At 37.8% G+C, this 23,753-nt stretch overlaps 1 pseudogene; it reads left to right on the forward strand.

Moving 5' to 3' along the window:
- Nucleotides 1–13,781: 13,781 nt before the first annotated feature.
- On the forward strand, nucleotides 13,782–14,051 carry LOC110595262 (annotated as a pseudogene).
- Nucleotides 14,052–23,753: the final 9,702 nt, after the last annotated feature.

Consider the following 23,753-nt stretch of genomic DNA (forward strand, 5'->3'; position numbering starts at 1 on the left):
CGAAAATTAACAGTAAAGTTATCATAAGATTCAGAAATTCCTCTGTTGGGTGTATACCCAAAGGAATTGAAATCAGCACCTTGTAGAGATATCTGAACTCCAATGCTCATTGAAGCATCATAACCAAGGGTATGAAAACAATTGCCAAGATATGGAAAAAATATAAGTGTCCATCAGCAGGTACATAAATAATAGTATATACATACATATTGGATATCATGCAACCTTAGAAAAGAAGGAGATCCTGCCATTTGCGTCAGTGTGACTGAACCTGGAAGACATTATGCTAAGTGGAATAAACCAGATACAGAAAGGAAAATACTGCATGATGTCTCCTGTGTGTGGAATCTAATAAAAATGTTGAGTACATAGACACAGAGTAGAACAGTAGTTATCAGAAGATGATGGAAGCAAGATAGAGAGAAGTTGGCTTAAGGATACAAACACAGTTATGTAAGAAGAATAAGTCTAGAGACCTAATGTATGGCATGAGGACTGTAGTTAAAAATGTATCAAATGCTGAAAATTTGCTAAGAGAGTAGATTTTGGGTGCTCTTACTACACACATACACACACACGCACATACACACTCATGCACATAAAGGTAGTTGTGGAAGGTGATAGATAAGTTAGTTTACTTAAGTGCAGTAATCACTTCACTATGCATGTGCATATCAAAACAGTACATCGTACGCCTTATATAATATATAATGCAAACATTTTTTTAAAAGGAAAAGAAAACAGTGAAATAGGAAAAAAAATAATCCCAGACCTCATTTGAAACTTTGCCATGGTCTTTCCTCTTCTTTCCTAGCCCCTCTTTAATCCATTTTCCACAATCCTTGTATATCCTTGCAATTCTCCCTTACACAAAAACATGGAGAAACTTTAAATTCATAGTGAATTTCTGACTACAGTTTTATATATGTTAACATCATCCACAGCTTGTTCTTGCTCTTTAATTGTGGTTTCATCACATGACTCTGAGTGAGTTTATCTATATATGCTCTATATATAATATGATTAGGCTTGGAATTTTTACTTCATAGTAAAATTGAGCATATATTACAGAAAGTGCCCATGCACACATCCTCCATGCACAGTTTCTTCTATCATTAACATTTTGCATTCGTGTGGTAAATTTGTTAAAGTTAATGAACCAATATTCATCCATTATTATTAATTAAAATCTACACTTTACACTCATTTCACTCTGTGTTGTACAGCTCTGTGGGTTTGACAGATGCTTATATCATGTATCCACCTTTATAGTATCATGCAGATTACTTTCCCTGCCTTAAAATTCTCTGGTGCTCCACTATTAATTCTTCCTCTTCCTCAACCACTGATTTTTTTCCTGCTGTCTTTATACTTTGTTTTTTTTCAGGATGCCATAAAGTTGGAGTAATACAGTGCATAGCCTTTTCAGATTGGCTTCTGTACCAATATGAATTTAAAGTTTCCCATGTTTTTACATGGCTTGATGACTCATTCATTTTAATTAATAAACAATATTATATGGATGCACTAGAGTTTGTTTATTCATTCATTTTTGTTTATAGTTTGGGGAAATTATGAATAAAGTAGCTATAAAGATTCATGTGCACATTTCTGCATGGGCATAATATTTTAATACTTTTGGTAAACACCTAGGAACATGATTGATGGATGTATGGTAAAATTATTTAACTTTGTGAGAAATTGCCATTCTCTCTTTTAAAGTGGCTAAACCATTTTGCAACCATACCAACAGTGAATAACAGTTCCTTTTGTTCCACATCCTTATCAGCATTTGGGGTTGTCAGTGTTTTGGATTTTAACCATTCTAAGAGGTGTGTAGTTGTATTTCATTGTTGTTTTAATTTGCATTTCCCTAATGACATCTGATGGGGAGCATCTTTTCATGTGTTCAGTTACCATGTGTGTATCTCTTTGATAAGGCATCTATGTGTTCAGATCTTTTGCCCATTTTTCAACCTGGTTGTTTATTTTCTTATTGATGAGTTTTAAGAGTTCTTTCTATATTTTGGATGCAAGTCCTTTATCAGTAATCAAAACAGTGTGGCATTGGCGAAAAAAATGGATAAATCGGTTACTGGAACAAAAAAGAGAGCTCAGAAATAGACTCATGCAAATACATTCAACTAATCTTTGACAAAAGAGCAAAGGCAATTCAAAGGAGAAAGGACAGTCTTGTCAATAAATGGAACAACAGGACATTCACATGTAAAAAAATGAATAAATAAATCTAGACATAGACCTTACTGTGTTTACAAAAATAGATTAAAATGGATCACAGGCCTAAGTGTAAAATACAAAACCATACAAAATCTAGAATATAACATAGAAGAAAATCTAGAGGACCTTGTATTTGACAATGACTTTTAAGATACAACACCAAAAGTAAGATCCACGAAAGAAAAAAATTGACAAGTTGCACTTCATAAAATTTAAGAACTCCGGCTTGAGAAAGACACCTTTAAGATATTGCAAAGACAACACACAAAGAGAAAATATTTACAAAACACACATCTGGTAAGTCTTAAAGTCAGATAGTGTCAATCATCTAATTTTGTTATTCTTTGTTCTGGGATTTTTGACAACTCTAGTGCACACCTGGCATCCTGAAAACAGACTCATAAAAGATTATTGATAAACCGCACAAATATAAAAGCAATGAATGAACCTAGTTACTCAGTGTACAAGAAAATTTCGGACAAGTTCTGTTTGCTTTCACCCTAGTCAGGGAACAATATTTTCACTCATGTTTCTACTCGTATATAAAGTGTCTACATCTTCTGCCCTCTGATGCAGGCAGTTTACCTGTGTTTGTGACAATTGGGAGCAGTTGTTCATAGGGTGTGTGTTAATAAAAGTTCCCACATTTGTAGATTACTCATCTTTTGAGTTCTTTTACATTCTTGGTTTTTTCCATCCATCTTTCCACTATAGAAAAAGTCACTACTTCACTTTTAGGAATCTCCAGGTGATAATTGGTTACTCGTTACATACATAATTTCAGGAATCTCCAGTCTTCTAGAGTTCTTCAGTCATCTCTACTCTCATGACAGCATTAGGATAAGGGTTCTAATGTCTGCAGTTCAGTAAGATGTCAGTTGTCTTCCTGAAGGCACACCAGACAGTAAGATGTCAGTTGTCTTCCTGAAGGCACACTCACTATCTCAGTGGAGTTCTCCTATAAATCCTTTTACTTTCCTTTGGCTAGGTATACTCTTTTCTAATGATGAAGGTAAGAAAAATGCAACCACACTGTGCATGAAGCCAACAGTTTTCTCAAAACTTTAGTCTTTTCCTTCATGGGCTGGTTGGGATGATAGAGGTGAGAATTGAAGGATCCTGTCTTTTAGTGAGATTAATGAGAGAAAACCTGGTAATTTTCAGAAGGTGAACATACTTTACTCCTATCGTTTTTGACTTTAGGCCTTTAGCAAAATATTAAGACCACAGAAAAACTGCTGATTAATATCCAACTACACGCAAACATGTTCACCTGAGCCCCTTTCTCCACATCCCCATGTTTCTTACCATAACTTACTCTCCACCACTTCCCTCCAGCACAGTCTGCTGCAGCTATACTTGCTCCATGCTGTGGTCACAGATGCTAAACTCCATCTTGCTTTTGATCCCATCTACCGGGGCCACTCCTCCTTCTGTCTGATACATTGGTTACTTCATACAGGTTCCTGCTCAAATTAGTCCTCTGTAGGGTGGGTCTGTCCTGGCCACCATTAGCCACACACCCCTATTCTTAATCCCCTCATCCTGATTTAGTGTGATCTGTGTCTTTTCTATTTCAGCCTCTTTGAATGCAAGCTCCATAAGGATGAATACGTTGATGTCTCATTCATTCCTGTGTCTTCAGTGCCTAGACCAGTGCTGGCACACTGTAGGTGCTCAAGAAATATGTTTTCTTTTTTTCTTTTTCTTTTTTGAGTTGAAGTCTCACTCTGTCGACCAGACTGGAGTGCAGTGGCCGCTCCCGGCCACCGCAGCCTCAACCTGCTGGGCTCCGGCGATCCTTCCGCCTCAGCCTTCCAAGCAGCTGGAACTACAGGCGCGCGCTACCTTGCCCGGCTAATTTTTGATTTATTGTAGAGATGAGGTCTCGCTAAGTTGCCTGGGCGGGTCTTGAACCCGCGGGCTCAGGCAATCCACTCACCCCAACCTCCCAAAGGCGCGGGATTACAGGCTGAGCCACCAAGCCTGGCTAAGAAATATGTTTTCAAAAACTGATTTCACTAACTTCTCTTGCCATGTTAATCAAGTGCTTGCTATGGGTCTAGCTCTTTGCTATGACTTCTGCATTTTATCTTTAGTATTTTGTGAATTATCTCAATTATTTGGCAGAAATTATTCCCATGTGATTGTTAAAGAACCCAAACACAGAGCTGATCACCTACTGAAGACACAGTGATGTTTATAGATAGACTGATCTCTATTGGATTTTTGCTTTTAAGTTGTGCCGTTGAGCTAAGTAAAGCATATGCAGCATTTACACAGAGCCTATAGAATTAGGGACTCTAGTAGCATTTAAGAAGAGACGCAATACTGTACTGATTTTTCTCAGCTGTTTTTATTTTAATTTATTCCAACATTCCCTTTTCTTTTGCACTCCTACTGTGGTGACTTTATTGAGCAGATGTCTTCATCTTAGCAGATGTCTTTACTGAACTTTCTGAGATGACTCTGCACTCCCCCTTGGGAGTCTGTCACTAATTCATCCCCTTACAACATGCACAAAGAATTATCATTTTCTTTCCAGCACACTCTGGCAAGCACTTGCCTATGTCCTATTTTGTTGTCTGCTATACTGGGGTTCTCCTTGTTTTCCTTTGCTCCCAAATTCTTATTGACATAAATAGAAAATTTTAAGCTCTGTATAAGTCTGTATTTTAGGTATATAGCCTAATGAGAAGTGCTCTTTTGATCTACCTTATGCAGATATGTGGGGGGAGTAGAGGGCATAGGGAGTCAGGGGTCAGGAATGGGTGCTGGGTGCCACAGGGCAGAAACCAGAGAGAGGAATTCCTAACTGACTCAGTCAAGGGTACTTAGAACTAGAAAATCATATAATATAACTGAGTTGTAATATGAGTTGTATAAAATGTAAACATCAAGCATACCAAGCCCAGGAGTCCAGAGGCAGGGACAAGGCAAGATCTCAAAGTGAGAAAGGAGGGCCGAGGAGATCATAATGGCACTTTGATTCAGGGCAAACAGTGTTTTTGGTCTCATAAGGAGAGAAAGATAGACCCAAATCAGGGAGAAAAATCACTTTGTTGAAAGAAGTTTTGTTTTCTGGGTGACCACAATAATAGTTATGCTGACATTTGAATTTTTATGTAGCATTTATGAAGAATTTTAAAATGTATTATCATATGTGACTAAGTTTACAAGTTCATAGAAAGTATTATAATTGCTCATGCTGTAGCTAACAAAACTAAAACCCAGAGAAGTTATGTGATTTGCTCAAAGTTACACCAATAGGAAATGGTTGAGCCAAGATTCAAGCAGAGTTGTATCTAACTTAGAAGTTTGTTGTCTTTATTTACTCCAAAAATATTTGCTTTGTACATACCATATGTCAGATACTGTTCTGGATGCTTAGGAACTATCAGTGAATTAGACAGGCAAGGCATCTACTCTTCTGGATCTTACATTCTCTCCATTACATCTGCATCATGCAGGCCATCTTGGTAGGATCTTGACCCAATGCATAGAAGATGGTTGCATCCTGCACAGTAACACAACACATCTGTTCATAAAGGAGATGCTTTCCAACTACAGTTCATAATAAGAGCCAGCACTTATTAAACATTTATTAGGTGCCAAGCATTGTGAGTACTGCTGTCTATGCATTATCTAACTTGTCTTCACAATAACCTTCTGAGGTAGTCACTATTGTCATCATCACAAATGAAGAAACTGAGGCTTGAGGAAATTTTTTCAATTGGTTCACACAGCTAGCTATTTTAGAGTTGGATTTTCATCTAGAAGGAGCTGACTTCAAAGCTTGTGCCCTTCATTGTACAGCCTTAGAAAATTGCTGTTACTAGAAATGCTATTGTTTGATGTAGAAAAAATAGAAGAGGTGGAGGATATATTCAAGAGTAGAAATCATACTGACTGAACTTATGTGGGAGCTGCACTATTCTCTCTTCCCATCCTGATGAGTATGACTGCAGCTCGGCAGAATTTTCAGCAACTATACAACCCCTCTCCAGAGAAGATACTGTGAGATTAAAAATCAAGTTGACTAAGTGATTTTTGCTAATAAAGTTACAAAGGAGAATTAAAATGTTAAAAATATTCACAAAAGATTAAAGACAAAGTGCTTAATAATAATCATCTAAGACTAAACTTCAAATTCTATAAGCAAAACTAGAAAGTTGGTGGAAAGCATTTAAGAAGAGGAAAGTATGCTCATGTATAGTTTCCAATATTTTTAATGTACAAGGGATTTTGCATCAAAGATATACTTATTCCTCTTTTCAATATCCCACTAAAGGATGAGTGTCCTACAACTGTGCAGAATGGGAGAAGATTCACTAGCAGATGAAGATCTTAAAGAAACTGGAAGGAAGAAGCGGCAATTAGTAAAGCAGGATGGATAACTTCAAAGAACACTTAATTGGAAGGAGAAGCTTAACAAAATTGAGAAATGAACATTTGCTCCAAATATGCAAGAACTTAAGAAAAACAGGAAATTAGAAATTCCAAAAAAAAAAGGAAAAGATTTATGAAAAAATATGTAGAGTGATGGGGAAGATGGCAGCATAGCCTGTCAGATGGTGCAAAGCCCTGTGTGTGTGAATGATTGTATGGATGATTCTGCAGTTGCTTCTATGTGTCAGTGGGAGTGTGAGAGGCTGACTGAGTGGAGACTTGGGAGCAAGTGACCAGGGCCCAACTAGGGAAGCCATTGGTGCTGCAGCAGCTCTTCTTGGACTTTAGTGCTTCCCTGAGTGCAGAAGCTGAGCACTATCTTCTACAATCATCACAGCTTTTCCCAGGAAGAACTGCTGGGGTGATTGCTGACCCCACCACCACAGCACTGGACTGAAGGCTGGCAGCAAGGGCTGCAGAGGGAGCAGTGAGGAAGCCTGAGGAGGAGTCCCAAGGAAGTAGTAGGAAGAGGCTATCCTGAACCTGGACTGGGCTCCAGAGTCTTGCCACTAGGTCTTGAGATCTGGAGACTGGGTAACTGCTCAAGAGGGAACTATCAACCTCATTTGTGACAGGAACAGCAACTAGCAGAAAAACTGAGCAGACTATCTAATGCCTGGGCAGAGAAGTGCTCCAAGGCCGCCTCTGTGGAACAGCAGAACTACATCTTGGGATCAGGTACTGATCTCTGCATTGCATTGGGACTGTTCTTTGGGCCCTCAGAGAACATTTCTCCCAGTGCACAGGCCCTGGTGGGTAACAGCAAATGCTGAATGCCAGATGGTCCACCCTCTGCCCTGAGCCAGCTGCTGGGTAATAGACATAGACAACAAAACTATGGAGAAGGAGGCTAGCTGACTCCTCTTCACCCCTAGAAAAAGTGAGAGAGATTGGGAGGGCAGGGCAGAGACAGGAGGACCCATTCCACTGCCATGAACTGGATGCCCTGGGAGCTGTGACCACTCTGGGAGATGGAGGAAGGGAGTGAGATCATGAGATGTGTCAAGCTATTTCAGCTCCATTCCCTCACACAGGCATGCACTGGCTACCAACAGCAGGCAGCAGGAGGTGGAGATTCTAACATCCTAAATTCCAACAGTTAAAAGGGAACTTGCAGTAACAGAACTGCAGTCACAGAACCCTTCACAAGAGGCCCCTCCCCCCAAGAGACTTACTAAAGCTGATAACTCTTTATCAATGGTTTTTTGGGGAGGGGTATTAGCTTGTTTGTTTGATTATCTCATTTGGTTGCTTTGTTCGTTGGTTGGTTTTCTCTTTTGTTTTCCTCCTTCTATTTCTCTCTCTTTATTTTTTGTTTCTTCTTTTTCTCTCCCTCTTCCTTTCCCCATTTTCTTCCTTCTCTTTTCCCTCTTATACCTTGTCTTGGATTCAGGGACTATGCAAGCATTTCCAGTATAAGGTCATATTGTACAGAAATAAAGAGCAAGTCCCTGCTGACCCATTCACCAGATAGCAAACATTATAACCTGCCAGTCGGTTCTGAATCCTTTCAGTCCCTTGCCCAACCCCTAGCAATTGCTCAAAATTGTAAAAAGACAGCACAACACCCCACCCCCAGCCCTACAAATTCAAACAAACCTGGAGCCCCAGCTGAGGGTAGAGAAAATATCAGATGGGACTGCTTCTCCATTTTCAACTGAGCAACAAGATTAAGGAGAAAGATAACAGAACTATTATAAATGAAGAAAAACTAGCGAAAAACTGCTGGTAACCATCAGAGCCCCAACAAAGAGTCAGTGCTAGAAAGAACAGCTACTGGGGCACAAATGTTGGCTATCTCTGAGGGCAACAGTTTCCAGAAGTTACTCATAGAGATCAGAGAATTGTTGGATAGAATGAATAAAAATAAAGAAATGCAAGACCTAAAATTAAATGAAATTGCATCAGAGCTGGACAGACTCAAGAAAATGTACTTAGAAATAAAAGAAATAAAGAATTCCATCTGACAAATACATAACAAATTAACAAGCAAGGGAAGCAGAATTGACCAAGCAGAAGAAAGAATCCCTGAACTGGAAGACCTAAATATGGAATTAACTCAATCTATTTAAAATACAGAAAAAAAAAAACTTAAGAAGAAAGAAGAAACTGTCCAAAAATCTGCAATTTTATCAAGAAATCATACCTACATCTACACGAATATGTGAAATAGAAAGAGAAAAAGAAAACACCCTGGAAAAAACATTTCATGAGGTCATTCAAGAAAACCTCCCTTGTCAGACTAGAGAGATGACTATACAAGTACAAGAAATTCAGATACCCCCTTAAGGAAATCTTATAAGAAGACCAACCACTAGACACATAGTATTTTGCCTACACAAAGTAAGTATAAAAGAAAAAATCATAAAAGCAGCAGGGAAAAAGTCAGACAACATACTGGGGGAGATGAATCAGAATTGCTGCAGACCTATCTGTAGAAACACTATAGGCCGTAAGGAATTGGAACTCAATCTTGAATGTTCTCAAAGATAAACAATTTCAACCAAGAATTTCCTAAATCAGCAACAGAGAATAAAATCCTTCCCAGACATCCAATCCCTAAGAGAATATGCTGCTTCCAGACCAACTTTATAGGAGATGCATGAAAAGGTACTGTGCACACAGGAAAAAAGAAATGAGAGAGCATATACTTCACAAGATTACAAATAAACACAGAAGCAATAGAAGACACAGCATAATCACAAAAATGAAAACACACACATATATGATCACAAAAGCTAAAGGAAAACAAAACAGCCTTATAAGAACATTAAGAAAGGGACAAACTCTCACATTTCAATAAGTAGCCTGAACATGAATGGACTAAATACACCACTGAAAAGATATGGAATGGTAAACTGGACAATAACACATGACTCAACAATTCACTGCCTCCAGGAAACTCATCTCACCACAAAGGACACCCACAAACTCAAAGTTACATGATGGAAAACAAACTTTCAGGTAAATGGATCCCAAAACTTGGCAGGAGTTGTGATCTTAATATCAGACAAAATGTTTAAGTTATCAAAAATTTAAAAAGATGCAGAAGGACACTACATAGTGATAAAAGTTTTATCCATCAATAAGAAATATTCATCCTAAACATATATGTACCCAACACAGGAGCACCAGGTTCTATAAGGCAGCTGCTAAGTAAACTAAAAAAAAGATATTGACTATACCACTATTATAGTTGGAGACATAAATACCCTGACTAGTGGATTTAATATATCTACAGAACACACCACTCAACAACCACAGAATATGTATTCTACTCATCACCATATGAAACATACTCAAAGAACAACCACATTCTCAGCTATAAATCAAGTATAAACAAATCTCACAGGATTGAAATATTGCCATGCACCTTCTCAGACAACAGTGGAATAAAAATAAGTATCACCACCAACAAAGTTCCCCCCAAACTCACAAAGGCATGAACACTAAACAACATGATGCTGAACAGCTACCAGGTTAACACAGAAATCAAAAGATTCCTGGAAACAAATGAAAACAAAGATACCTCTTACCAAAACCTCTGGGATGCCATAAAATCAGTACTAAGAGGGAAATTTATATCTCTACAAACACACATCAAGAAAATAGAAAAAAGAACAAGTTAATAGCCAATAAATCACCTACAGGAGCTGGAAAGGCAAGACTACCAAAACCCTAACTTCACCAGGCGAATCCAGATCACCAAAGTAAAAGCCCAAAACAGGACATAAAAGACAAAAATATCAGAAGAAAAATCAATGAAACATAAAGCTGGTTCCTTGAAAGGATAAACAAGACTGATGGACCCCTAGCCAGAATGATCAAGAAATGGGAGAAAAAGCCAAAATAAGCACAATCAGAAATGCAAAAGATCAAGTCACAACTGACCCTGAAGAAATACAAAAGATTATCAGAGATTGCTATGCACGCTTGTATGGAAACAAACTCAACAGCCTAAATGAAATGGAGAACTTTCTGACATTGCACAACCTACCAAGGTTGAAACAAGAAGAAATTGAGATTCTAAATAGACCAATAACAGCCCAGGAAATTGACTCCATCATAAGAAATCAACAACAACAACAACAGCAACAACAACAACAACAAAGCCCTGGACTAGATGGTTCTCCAGCTGAATTCTACAAAACATACAAGGAGGAGGTGATATCAATCCTTTGTCAGGCAATTGAGAAAGACAGACCTCTCCCCAAATCATTTTATGAAGCTGACATCACACACTGATACCCAAACTGGGTAAAGATCCAACAAAGGAAAGGAACTACAGTCTAGTATCCCTGATGAACATAGAAGCAAAAATTCTCAACAGAGTCTAGCAAATTGGATCCAATAACACATCTCAAAAATCATCCACCATGACCAAATAGACTTCAGCCCCAGGATATAGGGCTGGTTCAACATTCACAAGAAAATAAATGCAATTAAATAATCAACAGATATAAAAATAAGAACCACATGAGTATATCATTAGATGCAGAAAAAGCTTTTGATAAAATCCAACATCCCTTCTTGATAAAATTCCTTGAACGCCTAGGCATAGAGGGAACATACCTCAAAATAGTAAGAGCCTTCTGTGATAAACCCACAGCCAGCATATTGCTAAACAGACAGAAAGTGGAAGCATTTCCCCTGAAAACCAGAACAAGACAAGGCTGCCCACTTTCACTCTTCCTGTTCAATATGGTGGTGGAAGTCCAGCTAAAGCAATCAGACAAGAGAAGGAAATCAGAGGCATTTAAATAGGAAAAGAGGAAGTCAAGTTATCCCTCTTTGCTGATGATATGATCCTATACTTTGAAAATCCAAGAGAATCTGTCAAAAACTCCTTGCATTGATAAAGGACTTTGGCAGAGTCTCAGGGTTCAAAATAAATGTGCAAAAGACAGTTGCATTCTTATATATCAACAACAAACATGTAGAGAAGCAAATAAAAAACACTATCCCATTCACCATAGCCACCAAAAAAAAAAAAAAGAAAAGAAAAGAAAAGAAAGAAATACCTCAGCATCCTCCTAACCAGAGAAGTGAAAGATCTTTACAATAAAAACTAGAAAATTTTGCTGAAAGAAATAAAAGATAATACAAACAAATGGAAAAATAGTCCATGCTCACGGGTTGGAATAATCAATATTGTTAGGAAACCCATCCAACCAACCAAGGAAAATCTACAGATTCAATGCAATTCTCATTAAATTACCAATGTCATTCTTCTCAGATCTGGAAACAACAATACAGAAATTCATATGGGGACATAAAAGACCACAAATAACCAAAATAATCCTTAGCAAAAGAGTCAAAGTGGGAGGTGTTGCACTTCCAGACTTTAAATTTTATTATAAGGCTGCAATAATCAAAACAACCTGGTATTCATATAAGAACAGACATATAGACCAATGGAATAGGATGGCGATTCCAGAAACAAAACCTCAATTTTGACAAAACCTCCACTAACAAACAATAGGGAGAGGAGAACCTATTTAGTAAATGGTGCTGGGATAACAGGCTGACCACCTGCAGAAGAGTGAAATAGGACCCCATACTTATCACCGTACATAAAAACTAACTCCAAATGGATCAAAGACCTTATTGTAAAACCTCAAACTTTAAGAATCTTAGAAAATGCAGGAGAAACCCTTATGGAAATTGGAGTAGGCAACCAATTTTGATTCAAAACCCCCAAACCCCATGCCATAGGAGGTAAGACAGACAAGTGGGACCTCTTCAAACTAAAAAGATGCTGCAATGCAAAAGAAACATCAAGAGAGCAGGGAGACAGCCCACAGAATGGGGAGAAATATTTGCCAACTGCACATCTGACAAAGGCTTAATATCCAGGATCTACAAAGAACTCAAACTTGCCAAAAGGAAAAAAAACAAACAGCCCCATTAAAAAGTGGACAGAAAACATGAAAAGATACTCCTTAAAAGAAGACATACAAGCAGCCAACAGGCATATGAAAAAATGTTCAACCTCACAAATCAGAGAAATGCAAATCGAAACCACATTGAGATGTCACCTAACACCAGTCAGGATGACCATCAATAACTTAAAAAACAACAGATGCTGGAGAGGATGTGAGGGAAAGGAAACACATCTACACTGTTGGTGGGAGTGTAAACTAATACGACCTCTGTGGAAAAAAAAATTGACCTTCTGTATGACCCTGCAATCCCCCTTCTGGGAATATAGCTGGAGGAACTCAAATCATTCTACAAAAATGATACCGTGCATGCACGTTTATAGCAGCACTATTGACAATAGCAAAAACATGGAACCAACCATGCTGCCCATTGAAAGTGAACTGGATTTTAAAAATGGTACATGTACAGCCACAAAGAGGCACAAAATTATGGACTTCACAGCAACTGGGATGGATTTAGAATCTATAATACTCAGTGATCCTATCACAGAAACAAAAAACTGAGTACCACATATTCTTACTCATAAGCGGACCCTGAACATTCACCATAATACTATAAGAAAGGGATTGGTAGTAGCAGAAACTGCCAGGGGAGGCATGGGGAGGGCACATAAATCAATAAGGGTACCTGATCTCAAATCAAAGTGAGGACCAAAGGGAGGCCCAAACTTTACCTGTACAATAACCACTTGTATACCTAATCCTGAATCATACTCCACATCTTTAAAATAAAAATTATAAAATAGCAAAATAAAAAAGAAAATAAACTTCCATATTTTCAACTTACAATGGGTTTATTATAACATAAAGGGGAAAAGACAGTATTTCAGCAACGTGCAAAAGAATAAAGATGGATCCATACTTTACACCACACATAAAAATTAACTCAAAATGGATTAAAGACTTAACACTACAAAACTACCTGGACTGGAGCCACCTAGTCTGATCTCATTTTTCCAGCCTCAGGCCAGGCTGTATCACAGACCCCTGCAAGGCCTACAGGGCAAACAGCAGCATGAGGGATGGCCCCTGTCTTGAGTGGAGGAGGGACTGGTAAGCACAGGAGCATACCGGGTGCCTTTTCACGTGTCCGCAGCAGGCAGAGCATCTCTCCCTGGAGGCAACAAAAGCTGGAGCTAGCCAGTGCAAGCCATGGCAGGACAAGAACATAGAAAATTTCTTCTGTTCTTTGACCAAGTATTTGTTGAAAGAAGCACAGTTGAAACTAAAACCAAGGGAGGCATTAGAGTTCCAGAAAAATCCCAAGGAAAGGTATTGCAAGTGACAGTGGTGGCGGTTGGCTTAGGCACCAAAGGACAAGGTAGAGAGATTCAACCAGTTAGTGTGAAAGCTGGAGATAAAGATCTTCTCCCAGCATATGGAGGCATCAAAGTAGTTCTAGGCAACAAGATTATTTCTTAGTAGAGATAGTGACATTCTCTACTAAGACAGTGAAAGTATGTGGGCTGAAGCAAATCACTGCTGAAATCACATCAACATGAAACTGCCCATTCCACTGAAGCTGTGAAGTCTTTCATTATGTAAATAATTTTTGTGTCTTTCCTTTTTTTGTAATTATTATTATTATTTTTATTATAAAGATGTGGGGGTACAATTCAGGGTTAGGTATACAAACATTGATTATGCAGGTACCCTTGTTGATGAGGTATGCCCCTCCCTCCCTTAGCAATTTCCCTCAACTGCCAATCCCAAACCCTCCCCTGACAGTTTTCCACTACTCCCAATCCCTTTCTTACAGTATTAAAATTGTTCAAGGTCCACTTATGAGTGAGAACATATGATATTCTGTTCTTTGTTTCTGTGATAGATCACTGAGTATGATCGAATCCAAATCCATCCAAGTTGCTGTGAAATCTTTATGCTCCTCTTACTTTATGGCTGCATAACATTCCATTGTGTACATATATCACATTTTTTAAAACCATTCCAGCTTCGGTGGGCAACATGGTTGGTTCCATGTTTTTGCTATTGTGAATAGAGCTGCAACAAACATACGTGAGCGGGTATCTTTTTTATAGAATGGTTTGAGTTCCTCCAGGTATAATCCCAATAGGGAAATTGCTGGGTCATATGGAAAGTCAATTTCTAGTTCTTTCAGAAATTGCCATACTGTCTTCCAGGGAGGTTACACTAGTTTGCATTCCCACCAGCAGTGTGGGAACATTGATTTTTCTCCACATCCTCGCCTGTTTGATTTATTAATGATGGCCATTCTTACTAGAATTAGGTGGTATCTCAATGTGGTTTTGATTGGAATTTCTCTGATGATGAGTGAGGCTGAGCACTTTTTCATATGTTATCGGCTGCCAGTATATCTTCCTTTGAGAAGTGTCTATTCATGTCTTTTGCCCACTTTTTGATGGGGCTGTTTTTTTTCCCTTCAGTGCATTTGAGTTCCTTGTAGATCCTAGATGTTAGGTCTTTGTCAGATATATAGTTCAAATAATTTTTCCCATTCTGTGGACTATCTCCCCACTCTCTTGATGGTTTCTTTTACTTTGGAGAAGCTTGTCAGTTTGATGAGGTCCCTCTTGTCTATCTTATCTCTTATGGCATGGGCACTTGGGGTTTTGATCAGGAATTGGTTGCCAGTTCCAATTTGCATAAGGGTGTCTCCTGTGTTTTCTAAGATTCTTATAGTTTGAGGTTTTACATTTAGGTCTTTGATCCATTTAGAGTTAATTTTTGTGTATGGTGATAGGTAGGGGTCCTGTTTCAATCTTCTGCATGTGGTCAGCCAGTTTTCTCAGCACCACTTACTGAAAAGGTTCTCCTCTCCCCAGTGTTTTTGGAGGCTTTGTCAAAGATGAATTGGTTGAGGAATTGAGGCTTTGCTTCCAGAATCTCTATCCTGTTTCATTGGTCTATATGTCTGTTCTTGTACCAATACCAGGTTGTTTTGATAACTGTAGCCTTAGAGTAAAGTTTGAAGTCTGGAAGTGTGATACCTCCTGCTTTGTTTCTTTTGCTAAGGATTGTTTCAGCTATTTGTGGTTGCTTATGCTTCCATATAAATTTCTGTATTGTTTCCAGGTCTGAGAAGAATGATGTTGGTAACTTCATGGGTATTGCGTTGAATCTGTAGATTGCCTTTGGTAGGATGGACATTTTAACAATGTTGATTCTTCTTATTCATGAGCATGGAATATCTTTCCATTTGTTTATGTCTTCTTGGATTTCTTTGAGTAGTGTTTTGTAGTTCTCACTGTAAAGGTGTTTCACTTCTCTGCTTAGGAAGATGCTGAGGTATTTCATTTTTTTGGTGGCTATTATGAATGGGATTGTGCTTTTAATTTGGGTTTCTGCCTGCTTGTTTTTGGTGTATAGGAATACAACTGTCTTTTCATGTTTATTTTGTACCCTGAGACTTTGCCAAAGACCTTTATCAGTGCAAGCAGGTTTTTGACAGATTCTCTTGGATTTTCAAGTTATAGGATCATATCATCAGCAAAGAGGGATAACTTGACTTCCTCTTTTCCTCTTGTATACCCCTGATTTCCTTCTCTTGTCTAATTACCAGAGCTAGGACCTCCAACACAATATTGAACAAGAGGGGTGAGAGTGGGCAGCCTTGTCTTGTTCCAGTTTTCAGGGAAAATGTTTCCAGTTTCTGTCCATTTAACAATATGCTAGCTGTGGGATTATCATAGATGGCACTTACTATTTTGAAGTATGTTCCTTCTATACCTAGGTGTTTGAGAGTTTTTATCAAGAAGCGATGCTGGATTTTATCAAAAGCTTTTTCTGCATCTAATGAGATAATAATGTGGTTCTTGTTTTTACATCTGCTTATCTATTTAATTACATTTATGGTCTTGTGAATGTTGAACCAGTCCTGTATCCTGGGGATGAAAGCCTATGTGGTCATGGTGGATGATTTTTGAGATGTGTTTTTGGATCCGGTTTGCTAGAATCTTGTTGAGGATTTTTGCATCTATCTTCATATGGGATATTGGCCTGTGGTTCTTTTTTGTTGTTGTTGGCTCTTTACCCAGTTTGGGTATCAGTGTGATGTTAGCTTTGCAAAATGATTTGGGGAGAATTCCATCTTTCTCAATTGCCTGGAATACTTTCAATAGGATTGGTATCAGCTCCTCCTTTTACATTTTGTAGAATTCTGCTGGAAAGCCATCTGGTCCAGGGCTTTTTTTGGTAGGTAGTTTTCTTATGACTGAGTAAATTTCCTGGGTTGCATTGGTCTACTTAGTGTCTCAATGTCTTCTTGTTTCAAACTGGGGAGGTTGTGTGATGTCAGAAAGTCCTCCATTTCATTTGGATTATCAAGTTTGTTTCCATACAGATGTACATAGTAATATCTGATAATCTTTCGTATTTCTTTAGGGTCAGTTGTAATTTGATCTTTTGTATTTCTGATTGTGTTTATTTGGGCTTTTCTCTCTTTTTCTTGGTCATTGTGGTTAGGGGTCCATCAGTCTTGTTAATTCTTTCAAAGAACCAGCTTTTTGTTCTGTTGAGGATTTCTGTGATGTTTTTGTTTTCTATGTCCCATATTTGGGCTCTTATTTTGGTGATTTGGATTCTTCTTCTAAAGTTGGGGTTTTTGTGGTCTTCTCTTTCCAGCTTCCTTAGGTGATTTGTTAGGCTCACCACTTGTGAGCTTTCCATTTTCTTACTGTGTGATCATAGAGATATAAATTCCCCTCTTAGAATTGATTTCATGACATCTCAAAGGTTTTGGTAAGATGTTTCTTCATTTTCATTTGTTTCCAGAATCTTTTGATTTCAGCTTTGATTTCATTGTTGACCCAGTAGTTGTTCGGCATCATGCTGTTTAGTAACCATGTCCTTGTGAACTTTCAGGAAATGTTGTTGGTGTTGATATTTATTTTTATTCCACTGTGGTCTGAGAATGTGCATGGCAAGATTTCAGTCTTATGGGATTTGTTTATGCTTGATTTATGACCAAGGATGTGATCGATTTTGGAGTATGCTCCATGTGGTGATGAGTAGAATGTATATTCTGTGTTTGTTGGGTGGAATAATCTGTAGGTATCTATTAAATCCATTTAGTCAAGTATCAAGTGTAGGTTCTGGATCTCCTTGTGAATTTTTTGCCTCTATCTAGAGCTGTCAGTGGGGTATTCAAGTCCCCTGCTGTAATAGTGTTAGAGTCAATATCTTTTTTTAGTTTATTTAGTAGTTGCTTTATAAATGCTGGTGCTCTTGTGTTGGGTGCATATATGTTTATGATGGATATTTCTTGTTGATGGATTAAACCTTTTATCATTATGTAGTGTCCTTTGGCATCTTTTTTATTTTGATAGCTTAAAGGTTTTTTTGTCTGATATTAAGATTGCCACTCCTGCCTTTTTTGTGATCAATTTGCCTGGAAACTTGTTTTCCATCCTTTAACTTTGAATGTGTGTGTGTCCCTTGTGGTGAGATGAGCAGCACAGAATTGGGTCATGGTTTCTTATTCAGTTTGTCATTCTGTGTCTTTTCAGTGGTGCACTTAGTTCATTCACATTCAGACTGATTATTGAAACATGATTGTTTCTCTCTGTCATGAGATTCTTATAAAGTGTTTTCTTTGCTTGTTTTCTTTTGGCTTTGGGGATTAATGTATGTGTAGTGTTTTCAAGTATCTTGTTGCACTGTATTCTCTGTTGATTCTGTGCTCTGCTATTCTCTTGGGAAGTGTGTGGTCATTCTTTTTTTTCTTTCTTCTGTGCTTAATACTTTTTTAAGTGTCTCCTGTAGAGTTGGTCTGGAAGCTGCATAATCTCTTAGATATTGGACGTCTGGGAAGGATTTTAAGTCCCCATCACTGATGAAGCTGAGCTTAGCTGGATAGGAAATTCTTGGTTGAAATTGTTTTTCTTTGAGGACTTTGAATATAGGGCTCCAGTCCCTTCTTTATTGCAGTGTTTCTGCTGATGTCTGCTGCTATTCTGATTGGTTATCTCTGGTAGGTAGGCTGACCTTTCTCTTTTGCTGCCTTTAAGATTTTTTCTTTTGTGCCTACTTTGTGTAGATGAATTACTATGTGTCTAGGGGTTGGCCTTCTCATTTGAAATCTTGTGGGGGTTCTCTGTATCTCTTGTGCTTGGCTGGTTACTTCTCTGATGAGATGGGAAAGTTTTATTGGATTACCTCCTGGAATACTTGTTCCAAGTTGTTCTCCATTCCCCTTTCTTCTTCTGGGATACCAATCAGCCATAGATTCAGTCTCTTGAGATAATAATACATCTCTTGTAGGCTTTGTCCTTTCTTCTGAGTCTTCTTTGTATGTTTTTTACAGATTGGGTTAATTATATGCTCTGGTCTTCAAGTTCTGAAATTCTTTCTTCAGCTAGATTAATTGTGCTTTCCATGCTTGTCATCTTGTTATTTATTTCCTGGATGAACTTTTTTATTGCCAAAATCTTTGTTACAAGTTCTTTCAGTGTTGCATCATGTCTTTCTTGAGTCTTATTCTCTCTTTCCATCCATTCCCTAATCCTTATCTTATTCTGGGACCAGTTGTTGGTGACTTCCATTGTTTGGGCACCAAGGTCTGATTTTTCAGGAGTTTTGTCTTTGTTACACTAGAAATTGCCCGAGGTTTTCCTCTGTTTTTTCTTTATTTGTGACATATCTCTTGCTTTTCTCTTTAGTTCTGTTATTCAGTTTCAGTGGGAGATGTTTGCTTAGTCCTCTATTCTTCCCTGGTCTGGGCTCTGGATTTGTTCTATTTTGAAATAGGATGGTGGATGGGAAACTTTGCTGTCTCTTGTAGTTTTGAAATTTGAATAAAGTAGGGGATGGGGTGCTACAAATCAGAAACAACTTGCAAATTAAAGTGTTCGCTTATTGTGGTATGTGTTCCCTGAGACCCACTCCCCACCACCTCTCTATATGATGATGCAAAGCAGAAACCAGTGGAAAAGCAATTTAACACATACACACACCCCAAAACAAACTGGAATAACAAAAAAGTGAAACTAAACAACAACAAAAGAACAAGAAAACTAAGCACACACAGACTCCTAGCACAAACTATATCGAGAAGAAAAACAGAAAGTCTGGAGGGGGGTAGGGATTCAGATTGAACCCTCACACATATATTGACACACAACTTAAACTATAAAAAATGAATATTAAAAAAACTCAGAAGAACAAAAGAGCAAAAACCAACAACAACAAAATCGAAAGATGAACACTCAATCATTCACATATACACATAAACAGAAAAAGACAAATAAAAGAAGAAACAGAAAAAGAAAAGAAAAAAATTTGGGGGGAGGATGCAGATCAAACCCTCACATACACATTCATACACAAAGGAAAAATATTTACAAATGGATGAATTAACAAACTGTCAAAAATTTTTAAACATTAAAAAATAATTGAAAATCAAAACAAAAGAAAACCTGCCCTTGTTGTAGGCTCTGTAATTGTTCCTTTAATCAGGTCTCTCCTGAAGAGCCATCTCTTTCACTCTCTCCTCCGGGAATGAAGCAGGGAAGGAGGAGGGGCAGTGGAGGTGGGTGAGGTTGAAGTCTTCCCCTTCCACTCTTGTATGGCCAGGGAGATCTCCTCCCGTGGGAAGGTACAGGATTGTCTCTTCCCCAGGTATGTGCTCTCACCGGGGGTGCCCTAGACAGGCCTATCCTGGAATGAAGTTCTCCTACTGCGACTGATGTCCAGGATCCACCTGGGTTTGTCCCTCTCAGTCACGACCCAAGTGTGGGTCTGACGTTCAGAGGATTGCTGGAGAGGAGGGAGTTTGGGTCAGTCCTGGACTCACCACTGATCTCTTTGGAGTTCTTCCTTGTCCTTTTCTGGCCACATCTTTTGTCCCATGGCTGAATCAGGGTAAAGAGTGGGATGCCTGGAACTCAGCACTGGTCAGGTCCCTCTGAAGTTTGTGCTCTCAAAATATTCCCTCTGGGCCACTGTCAATCCTGAGTAGCTGATCTGCCAGTCACAGAGATTGGGTCTGTTGCTCCATGGTGTGCAAGTCAGAGCACTTTCCTGCCCTGCCTTCAAGATGGTGGTGAGGTGCCTCTCTTGTCCTCTTCCATGGGAACTTGCCTCTGTACTCCCTCTACACTCCCTGACAGATCCCTGCCAGGTACTGAAGTGATGAGGGAAACCCAGGAGCCAGCAATCTTTCTCCTGCTTCAATTATGAGGGAGAGCCTGGAGTGATAGTTTCTCCCTGCCACTTTTTCAAAGGAAAACTTCTGTCCATTAACAAAAAATGGCGTTCTGCTTCTGAGACCTGGGAAGAGCCAAAGACGAAGTAGAGAAGCTGCAGCACCAGCTATTGCACCAGGGGCCTGGCCATCCTCTCACGAGCCCCACTTAGACTGTTTCTCCCAGCATTTTCTTCCCAGGGAGAATCATGTCTTTCTCTTATAATTAACTAATCATATCTAAACTAATGACATCCAGTGTCTCTAAAATTTAGTTTTGTTGTACTGCTATAAATATTTTTAAAGAAAGATATGAAAAAACCTTCCAAGAATGAAACTTTGGGGAAAATCTTCATGACATTGGATATGACAATGACTTAATGACTTCTTGTATGTGACACCCAAGTATAGGGAAAATCATACAAATGTGACTCAGTAAAACTTTAAAAAATGCTTGTGTGTCACAGAAAACAATAAAGAGAGTAAAAATGTAACGTACGGATTGGGATAAAATATTTGCAAATCGTGTATTCTACAAGGAGTTAATACCCAGAATATATAAAGAACTCCTACAACTCAAAACAAAAACAAATAATCTAATTTAAAAGTGAGCAAATGACTTAGATTTTCCTCCAACGAACACATGAAAATGCCCAATTAGCATAAGAAAACGTGCTCACATTGCAAATCATTGGAGAAATACCATTTATGTATTTTCTAAATTTTCTAAAGTGAGAATGCAGGGGACATATTTTTTTAGTGATGATCTTGAAGTGCATTAAAAAACAGAGTAGTGGTGGTGAGAATGGAAAGAGGCACTGCCTTAAACAAGACAGATGTACAGAATTTAGAAATAGAACAAGTGAGGAACTTTACTCTTTTGCAGTTCATTCATTCACTGACTCATTGATTTGTTCACATAGCTACCACACATTTTTAGAGAGTCAAAGGAAGCCAAAATGAAGGCAACTCAGCCCTTGCCCTTAAGGAGTTGACTGTCTAACAGAACCATTTTCAGCTAACCATAAAACCATGCGAAAAGACTCTAGTAAGGCTAGTTCAAGTTCAGTGCTAAGGATACACTATAAGAAGAATCAGAAATTTTGTCGAAGTACTAATTGCCATCTCAGGTGGAAATTTGCTTTGAATTGGTATACAGCAATAAACAGATGCAAGATATTGTCAAAAAAAGAAAAAATGTATAATCACAACAATTACTATCTTGTTAGTAAAAACTGTTTGCAAAGTTCTAGAAATAGATTTTCTAGCTTATGCACAAAAATATGTAAGGTCAAGACAAATGGCTAGAAAATTAGAATGATCATTTTAATAAAAGGGACCTATATACATTGAAAATTTTATTTGCTGATTACCTATATGGTTGCCTTATGTAGTAAAGTAAATTCACAAACTATATTTCCTAAGAAAAACAAAAGAAGACAGAAAAATACTCAAAATATTAGTAGCAGTTTTTTTCTTGAGGATGTGCTTTTATATGCTTCCCCTTTCTTTCTTTTTAAACTTTTTGTACATAGTGGATTCCCAATAATATTTGTTGATTTTCCACATTTAAAAGTTTTACAAATAATAAAGCCATTTAATGATTTTTGGTTTTAGGATTAATCTTTAGGCAAAACATCAAAGTCATAAGTAAGGTTAAAATTTCAAATATTATCTATTTTATCAATATAAGAGTAAAATAAGTATAAACATTGTTTGCAGTTAAGGAAAGGAGCGGGGATGATTAAAGAAAGGGTGGGGAATACTTGATGCAATAAAATATAAAGGTACTAGTATGTTATTCAGGGTCTAAAAGTAACCAATGAGAAATTTGCCTGGCGTGGTATCTATTCTTCCCCGTTATCTTTGCATAATATTAATAGCACTCTCTTTCCTCTCAAAAAATGTCTTGGTCGATGACAAATTATATAGCAAGTCTACCAACAGATGAACTAAAAATAATGATATATAGATAAGTGAATAAATAGGTATATAGTTAGATCTGTAAGTTAGGTATAACATTTGATACATCAGGCAAGAGCTTGTGGTTATGTGTGGTTAATGACCAACAAAAATGTTAAAGGAATCTCAAGTAACTCCTACTGTAAAGTCAAGTCTACAAGGGGAGAACATTTTATTCAGTATTCTAATCCCATCACCTAGAAGAATGCCTGGCAGATATTAGACATTAAATACATATTTGTTCAATAAATAATGTGGAGATGTATATGATAGCAGAAGGTATGACAGAGGATAGTTACATTTAATCATGTCCATATGTTCTTTAGATTTTTTTTATATAGGGAACAGTATAATTACTCTAAACTTACACATTTGCTCAATGCATATCATTTGGAGAACACAGAATAATATATAACAAAATTCACCTATAACTTAACTATTCCAAAATAAAAATGATAAACTTTAAGCATATATTTATTTTTATATGATATATGATTTTATTAAAAGAATACCATACTATTCTGTTGCAGAAAAAACAGAGTTGGACTTGAAAAAGTTGGTTTGGAGTAACTCCTGTGAAAGAAAGAGAAATAAACAAGATTGGGCAGAGGAGGAGAAAGCTCTGGAATAAAGGTTACCTGCTAGAGAAATTTCATATCAGGAAATTTAATAACAACTAAGACATTCACTATCAATTTGTTCAGTCAAATGATTTTTGGCTCTAAGAGACAGGCATAACCTTAGTCGAGAATTTGAAGTGGTCTTCAAAGAAGCTAAAAGATTGAGACTTTCTGACAAGTATTCTAATATCTATGCAGCGAATCCTTCTTTGAAGGTGAAGGAAGTAGCACATCTTTTTTTTTTTAACTTTTAAATTTTTTATTTTAAAGATGTGGGGTACAATTCAGGGTTAGGTATACAAATGTTCATTGTGCAGGTACCTTTGTTGATGAGGTATGCTCCCTCTTCCCCAGGAAAATTCCCACTACTGCCAATCCCAC

The sequence above is a fragment of the Carlito syrichta genome, unplaced genomic scaffold, assembly GCF_000164805.1.
Source record: "Carlito syrichta isolate Samal-C Ts95f unplaced genomic scaffold, Tarsius_syrichta-2.0.1 Scaffold288702, whole genome shotgun sequence".
NCBI classification, from domain to species: domain Eukaryota; kingdom Metazoa; phylum Chordata; class Mammalia; order Primates; family Tarsiidae; genus Carlito; species Carlito syrichta.